The 14,659-nt window shown below is 36.9% G+C and overlaps 2 long non-coding RNA genes across 3 annotated transcripts; both read right to left on the bottom strand.

Annotated features, from left to right (window-relative positions):
• Positions 1–5,900: 5,900 nt before the first annotated feature.
• Positions 5,901–10,307, bottom strand: LOC131243752 (uncharacterized). Of its 2 annotated transcripts, XR_009170185.1 has the most exons (3): positions 10,113–10,307; positions 8,202–8,325; positions 5,901–6,576 (listed from the first exon to the last, which is right to left on the bottom strand). It is a non-coding gene; the product is annotated as an uncharacterized LOC131243752 (long non-coding RNA). The 2 variants fall into 2 exon arrangements; XR_009170184.1 differs by lacking the exon at positions 10,113–10,307 and having other exon boundaries at positions 8,202–8,563.
• Positions 10,308–10,349: 42 nt separating this feature from the next.
• Positions 10,350–11,291, bottom strand: LOC131239340 (uncharacterized). The gene is made up of 3 exons (XR_009168142.1): positions 11,266–11,291; positions 10,957–11,115; positions 10,350–10,829 (listed from the first exon to the last, which is right to left on the bottom strand). It is a non-coding gene; the product is annotated as an uncharacterized LOC131239340 (long non-coding RNA).
• Positions 11,292–14,659: the final 3,368 nt, after the last annotated feature.

Here is a 14,659-nt window from a genome sequence, read left to right on the forward strand (position 1 = left end):
GGTGTCAACTAGTGTTGGGATTAGCTAAGTTCACGATGCCACACATTCGTGATTAGCGGAAATGGGTATTCGTTTCTATTTATCCTAAATCCGTCAATTCTAGCGTAATTAGGGAATTTAGTTAAGCTAGTACTGCCTTATGACAGTTCCGTCCATGGACGTACTACATTTTTTATACGAAATTTTACAGGACGTTAAAATTTACCCTCCTTAAAAGAAAATTCCGTCCTAAAAATTTATACCTGCTCGTACTCCTCGAGCATCTACAAATAGTTCTTGTGAACTTTGGCTTTGGCCACCTATGTCGCTTCCTCCTCTATATGGTGTATCCACGACACTTTAACTAGCGGGATGACTATCCACAAAAACCCCAAGTGTAAGGATATGAAGTAGTAATAACTCAATGAGACAGAGGTCGAATCCACAAGGAATGAGGAACACGACCTAGAACTAATCTAAGTCTAATGGTCTGTCTGGGTTTCTAATCTAGCAAGATAAAAATGGTTTTAAACATGAAGAAAAAGTACTAAGAATCCAGGAATCCACTTATAGCAACCATAACATCTATTTTACTAATTCAACGATTATCACTCAATAGAATCAAAGTCTCATCTTATCCAATTGGAACATAGAGTGATTAAACCAATCATAGACAATATTAGAATGTGAATTCAATTGAACAATTCTCTTATGAAGCATTCAGACATCAATCGCATGGAACTCAAAGCATCTACTGTGCCCGGAGTTTACAATAGATCAAAGAATTTTACAGATTGATTCATTTTCTAAACAAGCATTGTAATTGCACTTCCAAGCATCTAATGTGCCCGGAGTCGACAATGGATCAAAGATGAAACAACAAAAAGACTTTAAAGTAAAATCCAAATATATTCATTCTAATATCATAATTCCAACCATTGTTTGAAGAATTAAGTAAACTAAATAACGTAATGAACTACAAGCTTCATCCCTTATCCTTAGCTAAGAGATTAGCCTAATATGGCTAATAACCTAGAATAAAAACAAAATAAAGACAAACTAGAATTGAGAAGTCAAAGAAGAAGAATGACTTCGTAGAGACTCCGTCACCCCTTGGTCTCTTTCCCAAGCTCTAATCCGTATCTAAAACAACTTAGAAAACTCTTTTAAATAGTAAAAGTTCGCACTGACTTCTAACTTTTGAAATTTAGTACTCTTTGGTCACACCGAAGTTGCCTTTGGTCACACCGAATTTCATCTAAAAAATATCTACAGAATCTGTCTAATTTAGGTTCCACCTAAGCTTTCTTAGGTGGGACCGAATTTGACTTCATTTGGACTGAAGTGTCAAGCTAAATTAATTTTAAAAATTACAATTTCTTGTAGGACTGTTTTTTGCACTTTCGGTCAAACCGAACCAACCTTCGGTAGAACTGAACAATCTGTTTATTCTATTGTAGCTCTTTGTGATTCAACCAGTCTTTTCTCTCTCTTTTGCACTTGGTTTCCTTGACTCTTTAGTACGTGAATTCTTCATTAATGACCTTCAAATCTCCAATTATTCATTATCTTCTTTTAAGCTCTAAATCCATCATTTTAAGCGCATATTTATCTTTAGGTCTAAAATCACTTCGCACGATGAAAACATACATAATTATATCATATTAAAACTTAAATTCCGGGAAAGTTAATGTAATTCAAGGGATAAATATGCAATATTTAGGTCTCAAACACACCCCAACCAGCAGTTTGCTAGTCCGAAGCAAAACATGTGAAAAATATTTCGAAACTAAACGAACAAATTTTGATAAACTCAAGCAATTCTCAAAGTAGTCCAGATTTTAAATATCCAAGGTATATGAATGTAAAGCATAATTTATACATAAACTCTAGTATTTAGTAAATATCCTAATCAAATTCAAAGCCTTAATCTATAATTAGACAATTTCTAAACATTGAGTTTCATGTGCATAGTGAAACCTAAACTTAACACAATCAAAGGTTTAGTTCTCTACTTTCATGATAACATTGATGATTCAAAGAACATTCAGGATAACCAAAACTTGCCTTATAGTTCAACCTTCTTCTCATCCAGCTTTTGATTTTTCCATCAACTGCTTTCACACTATTTTCATTTTTTTTTTCTTCTTTACAATCCTTTCAAGGAACTTCGATAGGTAGCCCTTTTCGATGACAACTGTTTTTTTAGTTGGGTATTTTCTTTTTCTCTTTTTTTTTTCTCTTTTAATTCTTTTTATTGAACATAATGGACAAATTCCCTAGGTTTGGTTCCTATCATTCTCAATAATCATCAAGTTAACAATTCAGTATTAACTAAAACTTTAGAAATGTAAGCAAGATGTGATATGTAAAATCATGACTCAATCAATGTTTAAAAAACTTCTAATTAAACATTAATAACTTCATAATTGACTTTGAAATCTATCGAATAACTAGAATTCCAGTTTCAAAAATTCTTAACATTGGCATCTAATCATTCTAATGCTACCAGAAAAAGGGTCAAAGGCTACGAATAAAACCATAGCTAAAGACCTACAGCTATTGTTATATTCCGTAGCAAGACCGTACCATCCGTACAGTAGCCATTGCTTCAATAATCCGTAGCTATAGAACCAATGGCTACAGATTAGATCCGTAGCCATACTTTCTGTAGCGAAATATGTATAAAGCTACCAATAATATTTGTAGCTAAAAGCATAACGAGTTCCGTAGAAATAGTCTGAAGTTAGAAATAATTACAGTTTTCAGAACTAGAGCTACGTCCAATATCCATAGACACTGCCTATTTATATATATTAAAAAATAAAAATAAAAAATTATAATAACAGTGTCTCTTACCATTGCTAGTACATGCCCTGATAGATCAACTCATCTAAGCTAATACAAAAAAAGACTTCATGACTTACAAACCCATCTTTCCATCTAAAGTAATACCGATAAAGAATAATAGAAGAATCTAAACCAGGAGAAGATGAACATACGAAGTGATTCACAGTACCCATTTTCCACATCACTTCACCTTGTAAAACTGTTAAAATAAAAATAATTTGTCCAGCCACACACCACCATCCAAACATCACCATCCAGTGGTCCATATTCAACATGAAAAAGCTTGTCAATTGAAGTGGCGATTGTTCGATGGCCCCAAGCATGCAACCTTGCTTTCCAAGCCAAATTTTCACATTCGAGTTCCAAATGTAAAAGTTAGGAATATAATGCCTCTATTGTACAAACAAAGGTATCCTAAGAAGCAGGAAGATAACAATTACCGAAAGAACAGACATGGCTGCAATGTATATTCAAGCAACAATAGAAAGTATCATATAGTGAAAGAATTTTACTCGTGAAAGTTAGGGATCCTTAAAAAAAAAAATTTGAATACATACCATGAAAACAACATTATAAGTACATGAGAAGCAGGAAGCATGGACTAATTGTTTCACTATCTGGCCCGATGACAGATTGCTTTTGAATCCCATACTCCCAGTCGCACAGAATTTACAACTCATTTTACAACCCACAAATTAGAACAAGTTTTATTTCAAAACCATAAGCAAAAAGGACAAAAGCATCTTCAACATTGGCAGCAAGGTCAGATGAGAGAGAGTGGCAGCTTTGTCACTAAACCAAATCCATTTGTTGAAAATATTTTAAGGCATAAAACATGTTAATCTAGATTCTTCCTAAAAATGCATGTAAAAATAAAAGCAAGTGGGACAAATGGGAAGGCTCCAAGGCCTTCCAAATTTACATGTGCAAAAAAAATTAACTACTACTTCCAAAGGCCTAGCTAAAACACACGTTATCTAGAACACATAAAACAATTAGGGAAATTATTTTCTTCTGGATTTTTTTCTCTTTGGACACATTGGGCCCAAAAGTTTGACTGAACTGATCGTTGCCAAATTTCAAGCACCAGCGTAGGATTAAATCATGGTTTTCTCATCCAAAATTTTATGTTATCAAAGGTAATTGTGGATCTCCAACCAACATTTAAGATGGCACCATGATATCCATATGAACATTTAGGAGATAAATGGGCAGGAATATGAACAGAAATTCTGCTTCATGCTCGGTAGCCAAGCTGGTTACGACACCCCATATTAGAGCGCAAGTCATGGACTCAAGTCCATTTATTGCAGACATTTCAATCTGGCCTCAAATGATATGTAATCCTACCATCTAAAAAAGACAAGAGAGGGCTTAAGTCCATTTGATATGTAAAATTTTGAACGAGGTTCTGAGTGGCTGTGACATGTAAAACAAAGGGGCTCAAGTACAACAATAAGCCAAAGAGAAGATAGGTAGCAAACACACCATCTCAGCGTAGGAAGCAAAGGTACATGGAATTATATGAGACCTTTCACTATTTTATTTTTTTTATATTCACAATAGTTAAAACATATTTAATTCATAAGAATACTAAATGTACGAAAAAGGAAAAGAAAAAGAAAACACATCTACCATCAAAGGAATCCACGATCAATGTTACAACCAAAATTGCAACAATAACAATAATATAAGTATATATTAATAGACTGGAGATAAAGTGATATAGAGTGCTATATTAAAAAGTAAAATGTATCAAAACCTTAAAAAACTCACGAGTCCTTATGATTTCCTTGTATGTTCGGCAATCTCTGCCCTTGTTTTGACAAACTTCTATTTTTATCTACTAAATTTCATGAATTGTCAAAGAAAAATCCAAAAAGAGATGTTGGTAGGTACAAACCATTTTTTTCAGAGTTGAAAACCACATCATGGAGGCTGTTAGAAACAACAATCTTGACATGGTCATGGTTAACTTCAGGAATAGGCACAGATTTCACAAACATGTCTTTATGTTTCCATCCTACATTTTAGTTAGTCAAGTCAGAAAACGCATGATCAATAACAGTGGATCTTAATTTGTGAATATCATTATAACTGTATGGAAATGTTAGATCTAAAATTTCTTATACATAGTAGAATAGGCATGCAAGAAATCTGAACTTCAACAATAAACTTGCATGCGATGTGAAAAGAAAAATGCAAAGAAAGGAGGAGAAGTATCACCGTATACTCCTTCAACCAAGGTGCATTTGGCAGCAGATGGGATGCACTCCAATGAAATTCTTCCTCCTTGTCAGAACAACCATCCCCACTGCTCTTACTGATCACACCAGCGAGATTACTTATCCATTAAGAATCCATCTTCATCTTTCAAAAAGAAAAAGAAAAGAAACAGTTCAACAGTCCATACTCAAATGTAGATGTGTGGCTCACGGGTGAGTGTGCTGCCCTAATTTTTTTTCTTTTTTTTTGGTGTATATGGCATGTCAGATTTGCCCAGATTTATCAGAACCGATATTATTTATCAGATTTGTTTCAGCTTATCCATAATTGATGTACAGAACTGACAAAACAAGTGCCTGTAAACAGGTTTGAGTGAAGAATATTGACATATGAAATTGTTGGGATGCATTTTCCAATGGAACCAATCGAGCATTAAAAGCACCCGGCAAAGATTAAAATTGGGACCTTAACATTCCTAATCTTCAAATCCATAATGAATAAGAGCATAGTAAGTCAAAGGCATATTGCCATATCAAGAACAAAAATTATGCCATATCAGAACTGAAATGAATATGAAAATGGTAAGGTGAAGTAATGAACCTTCATCTTATTAGATATGTCCTCATAGTAATGAACTTTCATAGAGGAAGACCCTCTCATACTCATGTACATGATACCTTAAGTAGTTCTGTACTCTAGTAATGTGCATAAGCTTGTTTGGTTCAGCTTTACCAAATCTCTCGATGTAGACCAGTCTTCCTTCTTATCAAAAAAATACAGCAAAGTGAATCTGTTCATAGACATTCTACTTATCAAAAAGAACGTTAATATACGCATCCAACAAGAAACCTTCATGGAAATATAGCATAATAAAACTTATGCAGAAAGTACTTCCATTCTGCTGGTTGCTAGACCTGCCCTTACAGATTCTTGCAAAATCAACACTCCCGTGGAGGATATACATGATCAGATGTTAGCTGATCACAACAAACACTTGCTACCATGATTGCAAGGATCAAGTCAATCACTGATGCAACCAAACGCTATAACGGAGACTTTTATTATGAAAAAAGAAACTGTAATGAAGCATCAAACACATGCTAGTGTAAAATGCTGGTTACTGCAATAAGGAGAGTGAGAGGTTACCGTAAAAGAATTAGTCTCATAAGCTTCCCAAAAGAATATAACTGTCATGAGAGCCATATAAGTGCCCAGGGAAATGAATAACATAGAATAGAAAGATCAAAAAGGAAGGGCACAATTGACAGCTTAACATGATATGTATGGCGATGGCAGAGCTAATGCACATCAAAGGTCATGTCTTCAGAAGGCTTGTATGATCTGAATTTTTCTTTACTGATAGTTCAAGTTTTTCACAACTGAATGAAACTAATCCCTTTCCAAAGTTCTTCATCACATTACCTAAGAAATGAAGGGAAAAATCTCTGTTTTGATGTCTAATAAATCAACATGGGCAGCCCTTTCCAAATCTGACCTAGCAGTCCTCTCCCTTTCCAGCTCCTGTAGATTGGCAGGAATGCAGATCAATAAGTCAGCTTCATAATTTGATGCATTTCTTTTGAAAGAAAACATTAAATTATTAAGAATGAAGACAGGCAAAGACAAGAAATCAATCCCATAACTACAAAGCCGCTAAAGAAAATCAAAAGAATCTAGAAGATTGGGCTTTGTCATTCGAACATTGAGGCATGATTGTATTACAATGAATAATGGAAAACTGGGTAAAAGCATCCACAACCAACAGTGCTTCTACCCACATGTTAGTGGCAAATGACATGTTATGAAGAAAGTTCCTACAAACACCAACAAGCGTTAAGTAGACAAGGCACGTTGGGCCCTCAACAAACACAAGAACAAGAACAAGAGGCACTTTAAGTAGAGATAAGGCATGTTGGGCCCTCACAGTGATGGGGACATCACGCGCATACGCACACGCACGCCGCCCCCCCTACGCACGTACGCAAGGAGAAGGATGACCCCACCATCGATCTGGATTAATAACGACGTCCAGGGAGGACCTCCTAGCTAGAAGACAGAGTTTTGGTTCATTGGAGTGAGCCCGATAGTCAAGTAAAGCCCATCATGGGATCTCATGATCATGGCCCACTAGTTTGATTAATCTCATATTTTAAGTTTTGCTTATTAATATTATTTAAAATATCATGAACGGTTTAGATTTCTTTGATCAGTTTTTATTTTGGTTTACTTCATCGCCAAGTAATAGGTTGCGCACATGTCACGAGTTTGAGGTATAAGGTTTTTCTTATAAATAGGCACCCCTTGTAGCTTTTTTATGATTGAAGCTTAATAAAAATTTTGCATTTTTCTACTCCTCTGAGTTCTCGAGTTATGGAAATCCAATTGGGTACGAAGTCCTCCCTTCATTGAAGGGCTCACTACCGTGGTGCAAAGCCACATCTATCCCGATTCACCCCCACCTTCTATCATCCATATTTCTATTTTCCTACAAGCATTCCATCTGCAAATCCATCAATATTTGCAGGCGTTTTCCCATCTACAGCAGATTTCTGGAATCTGGTCATGCAAGAGGGCTGAAACTTCGAAGAAACACCATGCACAAACCGTAGCTCCGATCGACCTGAAACTTGGGGGTTTTGGAGCCTACCCTTGACTGACTAAACTCAAGGCGTCGGTTTCCAGGTGTGGGACCCCCTCGCACGTGCGGTCAGGCCCCTGCGCACGTGCGTCAGGCCTGGCCCGCTATCCGGACACGGGTACTGTCTTCCGGTTCAAGTTTTCTTTCTATTTTCCCCTCTCATACCTGTTTTTCATAACCCTAACCCTAGATTGCGTTATCTTTAATTTGTTTGCCCCTTTTCTTACCCTAGGGTTCCCTGAATTGAAATTGGTGAATCCCTTGGATTAGGGACCGATTGTTGTGCATGTGTGGATGATTATTACTTACCTTTGAGTATCGTTTGGTTCATAATTTTTACTGATCCAGCCCTAGCCTGTGTAGGCCTGGACTCGTGCAGATTCCCCTTGTTTGAACATTTGAGCTTTTGTGTGAGATGTGGAATTATTATGTAATTGTTTCTGAATTAGTATGATCTAAAGCCTGAGATCTTGCATATCATATTTAATTTTCATGTCCTGCATCACACAGTCAAAAGGATAAACTGTTTGCAGAAGCTTGGTTTGAAAGCATTAGTGGACCACTAAAACTTGGGGCTTTCCGTGCAACACAGCTTACCCTTCTCATTTGCAGGCTGATTTTCGCCTTCCCACCTAGTAACAGTAACAAACAGAAAACCTGATGCATCTCATCTTTGGAGCATATAAAATTGCCTTGACACTTGAACATGACACCAATGACATGAAAGTAATGATAAAATAACGACAGTTCACAAACAAGAAAAGTCAAGATCATGTGTGTAGAACCTTCTACTATATTATAACTAAATCAGTAGTGGTTTTGTTTGGCTAGTTACATCAGTCACGACATAACAAACTTCAGAGTTTCCCAGATATGACATCCAGTTTCAGTAGTGAGAAGGTAAGGTAGAAGACAAGATGATTCTAGTTTTGTAATTTGATCAATTCACAATAAAGAACATAAAATCAATCTGTTATTTCTGACTTTTAGAAGGAAAAAGTCACATTTTTAATAAAAAGGAAGAGAATGAGTTGATCCATTGGATCTTTCAGGAAAAAAAAAAGATCCCCGGGAATAGTCATCTATTGCTCTACATAAATGCAATACTTCCAAAATTCACCTTCGGTTACATATCAGATGATGAGAATTTTGTCCAAATTTCATCACTTATTACATACAGAAGTACCAGTGAAGAAGCATGAAAAAAAAAAACAAAGGAACCAGTAAAATCATACCAAAATCCAATTTATTCATCCATTTCTCCTCATAAGGCCAATCAAAGTAGCCCAAACCCCACTCTTGTTCCCAAAAAAGCTGGTTATGGGGTTTGTGTGCTAGTGTCAGCCTTAGCAAAAATACTATATTAATAATCTGAAAGGACTAACAGGCTAAATTGGGAAAGGCCATCCTAAGTACAGTACTGTAGTTGAAAGAAAAAAAAAAAAACATGGCTAATTTTGGGTAACCTAACATTGTTAATGGGGCCTATATCTGGTGGGGTGTCCAGCCTCATTTTCAGGAGGCCACACATATAAAGGCCTTGGATTGCCTGCCAGATCTCACACAAAGTGCCACAGTTGGACAGATTTTGAAATCTAATTCTATTTGCTAAATCTTAGCAACTTAGAACACCAACATTTTTCTTTCTCTGATTACAGCTCCAGCCCATGCCATCTACATTCATCAAGTTATCATAGGCATGTCTCAGTCCTACCTGCCTGCAATGCACTCGAAACTGGTCACACACACACACACACATGGCAGCCACTTGGCAGCTACAATGTACATCAAATTCAATCAAACATGGCCCTTGCTTGGTTAGTGAACAAGGATTAACATCAACAATCTCTCGACCAAAGGCATACTTACAACAAAATAAATATGTCTAAAAATATATAGAAGAAGAGAATCATGAATTGAAGAGAATCATGACCTGCCATTCCACAAGATTAAAAATCTTCACTGGCATTCCATCAAACACCTGTCGAGAAAGATCGATGGACCCCCTGATTAGGTCTCATTAGATCCAGGACCTAATGGGATATCCAATCAAACACATGGTCTAAAGTGAATAAACAGAGGAAGAATGCCCTATCCGCACAAACACATGGTCTAGAGTGGTATATGTGTGGGATCACTGCCTCTAATGAGGTGGATCAATGTTGATTGTTCCCCTCCCATATATCAGGCTAGTCCACTCATGGATGGGCCAAAAAAGTATGAAAGAAACAGAGAGATTAATTGTACAACAGTGGTACACGTTATTGGTTGAAGCATTTCTTCAAACAAATAACATGCAGATGTCGGCGGCCATGGACAGCGGCGGATATGGCTGCTGCCCAAATTTTGATAATCCAAAGGGGAAGTGAGAGAGACAGAAATGAAGAGAGAGAGAGAGAGAGAGAGAGAGAGAGAGAACCTTCGATTTTCCTTTCTTTCTTCTATTTTCTTCGATTGTTGGAGAGAGATCGAAGAAGGAACAGCATGTGGAAGAAAACGAGGGAAAGAGAGATCAAGAGAGAGGGAGGAGAGGGAGATCGAGAGGGGGAGGGAGAGGAAGGGAGAGAGATCGAGAGAGGATGAGGGAGAGAGATTGATGACGGGAGAGGGAGAGACGAGAGATGGAGAGGGAGATAGTGAGAGGTAAACAGAAATAGAGAGAGGTAAAGAGAAACAGAGAGAGATAGGGCTTTCCTTTTTAAGTCGACCGGATCCGGCAGTTGGTGATGGCCGCCGGTAAAAAAAAGTGCCAGATATTCTCCACTTTCTTGTAATGCTAGAAGGAACACTAGCCCTTGCTTTCTGTTCAGAACTACCTGTCTTAGCGTGGCAATTGACGTCAAGGTATGGAATATAGTTGTCTGATGCTGCACATGCGAAAGGCAGTGAAGCCCTTTTCATTTCTTGCTGGACATCCTCATTGTTTGGGATGGCTAGCTGCCTAGGGAAGAACTTTCAAATCTTTTCTAAGATTTGATAGAGATGCCAATATCGAGGCTCCTGCAACAGCTGAAGGATCTCTTGACCTTGTTTCAAGGTGAATCTCTTCTATAGGTGAACTCTGATTTCCTGTTATTCTAACTGACGAAGGAGCAACTGTAGTAGTTAATTTCTCATTTGCAAGTTGCTGAAAAATCTGAAATTTTGTTTAGGAATTTGCTTTTTTTGTACCGAATGGATAAATTTTAATTAAAAGTGAGCTTCGCTGTTATGATAAAGAGTCAACATCAAAATAACTCATAGTTTGCATAGGAAAAGTATACATATACATGATCGTCGGTGCCGGATGAACTAAAAACCACTTCATCCCCTCCACTGAGGGTAATAGTCGATTTTTTCTTAATGATCTTTCCATTTACTCGGACAACACCTTTTCTCCCAGAGATTTTAAGTAAGGCAATTGATGCACCTTCATACTGTCCCTGAGACTTTAACCAAAAAAAAAAGTATGACAATCCATATCAGCAAAATCAATCAAAAGTCACCTATATCATTCCCATGATTGGTATTTATTTGTAAACCGGGCAATCCATCATAGTAGTGAATAGATACAAGTATATTTGACATGGTACCTTTACATGACTCAATTTACATAGAATTTGACACAGGCATTAATGTGATGAGTTGGATCACTGTCTTTCTCAAGGGTAATTACTCCGAACCCATGGAGCTTCTCTAGACTCCTCATATAGACTTCTCGTATCTATAAGGGGAAAAAAAAAGTAGAAAATAAATTCTATAAAATTCATAATTTGATTGATTGATAAAATAAATGAGTTTACAACCCTTTAAATAAGGGTACTAAGCAATGGGAGAAATTTCATAATCAAACTATAACTAAAACTCCTAGAATTCACAACTTACTATAAATAGTAAATTTTCTATTTATAATAACTATTCTATGCAGCTTAACTGCAGTATTCTCTTAATTTTTCTAAACACTTTTCATGTTAGACACAACTCCTAAAGTTCAACAGAATAAAGAGTTATAATCAAACTAAAACTTACAAAAAATTGTAAAAACGAAAACAAATATGGAATTCGACCATCGATGTGATGGAATCTCACATATTCGGCATGGGCAACTCGGCATAGGCTAAAGTAACTCGTCATACTCCAAAATCATATATGGTATGTCAAGTAACTTATTCCAATTTGCGAGATATGTCTGTTTAAATGTTCTAGTAGTCTTAATGACTTTCGCCTCCAATCAGGCCTTCTCTGATCTATCTTGAATATGAAAGTGTCCACAACCCGCTCTACATCAGAACTGTACTGACGTATGGGTATAACTTGCATTGTCGACTTTGACCCATAATGAAAGGAGAGTTGCTGATAAGCATGTGAGAATTCTGGATAAAAACAGATAATCAAAGTATAGATATCATTGAAAAGCAAAAGGATAAAAAAAAAAAAACAACGAGAGATGACCGGCAAGCATAAACCAATCAATAAATAAATCTGTACATAACTGATCTATTAACATAAAAAAGCAAAAATGTCAAGAAAGGTGAAACAAAGCATCACAGGATTTAAGTGCACAACTGGAGAAGCTTTTGTTTTAAAATGTTTTCAAATACAAACCAAGTACGAAGCAAGAGTGAGAGCGTGAGTCCATTTAGAAGGATCGTGCAACTAATTAAGGGACCAAATTTCTAAAGTTGCGAGACCTACAAGATCCAACTCTGTATAAAAGATTATTGCCCATCTACCATCCTTCCTTCAAATAGACGGCACACCATCTTCCAGAAGCTACACCTCAACCCAATATGTTGGGAAGCTGATTGGCTAGTGTGCTATTTGGTGTATTGATGTCAGCAAGTTCTGTGGGTCCCATCATGAGGTATGTGTTATATCCAGACCGTCCATCTATTTTGTAAGCTCTTCATTAGGCTTGAGACAAAAAATAAAATAGATATAACGATCAGATGGACCACACTGAAAAAAGCAGTGGGGAATTGAACGTCTGCCATTGAAACCCTTTTGGGGTTCACAGTAGTTTTGGATCAATATGAATTATTATTTTTTCCTCTTCATCCAGATCTTTGTGACATTATGAACAGATTAGATGGAAAATAAACATTATGGTGGGCCCTACGAAATTTTTAACAGTGAAAATCATTATCCCGGCTGTTATCTGTGGTGTGGTCCAGTTGATCTTTGGATATTACTCTAAAATGATTTTGAAAAATGGATGAACGGTGTGGATATAATAAATACATCATTGTAGGCCCATGTAACTTTGATCTCCTTTGAACCGTTCTTACACCTCGGAGCTCGAGGAGCGTCAGCATTCGTCTTCCCACGACACGTACCTACATAGCTGGTGTGTGGCACACCAGCCAATCCGCTTCCAATATGTTGATACCATAGTGATATGGGAATTTCTCAAGGACTCCAATGTGACTGATGTTCTCAAGGACTCCAATGTGACTGATGCTTTCTATATATGAATGGCAAATGGGCGAGTACTCTGGAAACCTCATTCACTAATGGCCAACTCATGGCTAGTCTTAATCGCATTAACAGCACTCAAACAAATATCATCCACATTGTCCACACTGAAACAATTCATACCACTTGCTCAATCCTAACCTCAATGTAGCTTATAACATCATCCAACGGACCATAGCAAATACAAGATATGGTCTTCTTATACAAACCTTTCTCTCATTTATAAGGTGACACTCATTAATATTAAAGATCTGATAATTTTCAAACCTCCACTGATTTCTAATGGTATCTTGAAGATCAGCCACTGTTGTCTTTCATCAGTTGCAAAATGAAATTCCCAAGCGGCTAGTCTTAATCGCAAATGGGCGAGTACTCTGGAAACCTCATTCACTAATGGCCAACTCATGGCTAGTCTTAATCGCATTAACATCACTCAAACAAATATCATCCACATTGTCCATGCTACATTGTCCACACTGAAACAATTCATACCACTTCCTCAACCCTAACCTCAATGTAAATTGTAACATCATCCAACGGACCATAGCATATACAGGAAGTCTTCTTATACAATCCTTTCTCGTATTGGTTTTCATAAGGTGACACTCATTGATCTTAAAGATCTGATAATTTTCAAACCTCCACTGATTTCTAATGGTATCTTGAAGATCAGCCACTGCTATTGGTGTAGCAGTATCCTTTCAGCAGTTGCAAAATGAAATTCCCAAGAGGTTGATGTTTGGTATTGCAAAATACTCCAATTGATCATCATGATGTGGCCCACCTTTTGCATGAGTTAAATTTTATATGTGATGTGTTGGTAGGAAAGAAATATTTGTATGAAAGAGTTCATAAACAACAACCGTATGTGATCATTTCTCAATCAATGAACCAAAGTTTTGTCTATGAAGGCTTAATTTTGGTGCACACAAGTCTCCACCATCCACAGATGGTAAATCCAAAACATATTTATAGAATTTTGAAAACAAGTTGGAATAAAGAGCACCACATTTGAATCATGGGAGTTGCATATGTGGCCGCCGACTCTTGGCTTGCACCACGCGCTCAAATGTTTGAAGAAGTGTAGTGGATTTAAGGAGATGAAAGTGGTGGTACAAACCTTAGGAGCCATATGGTGGCTCTCTATCGGGAATTCATGCATGACCCAACTTCGGAGCTCTTTCCCGATAGAAAACTAAAGTCTTCTGCTTGCCTATGATCACTTGCGTGGTGGGGTTAAGAACCGGACTATCTATCCAACACTACAGATGCTTACCGAAGTATCAATCTCACCATGTCCTTGCTCCTTGGCTGTTGAACCGAAAACTTCTACCCCTACGAGAGTGGAACCAAACACCTAAGAGACTAGATTCCAAATTTTAGGCAAATTATAAGCTCAAGTAGACCACACCAAGAGTAAATAATATATACTCATTTATACAATATTTACAGTGTAATTGAAAAAATAAACAGCCCTTAAATTTCAATAACAACAAAATATTCCATGTTATT

This window comes from Magnolia sinica, chromosome 1 (assembly GCF_029962835.1).
Source record: "Magnolia sinica isolate HGM2019 chromosome 1, MsV1, whole genome shotgun sequence".
Taxonomy (NCBI): domain Eukaryota; kingdom Viridiplantae; phylum Streptophyta; class Magnoliopsida; order Magnoliales; family Magnoliaceae; genus Magnolia; species Magnolia sinica.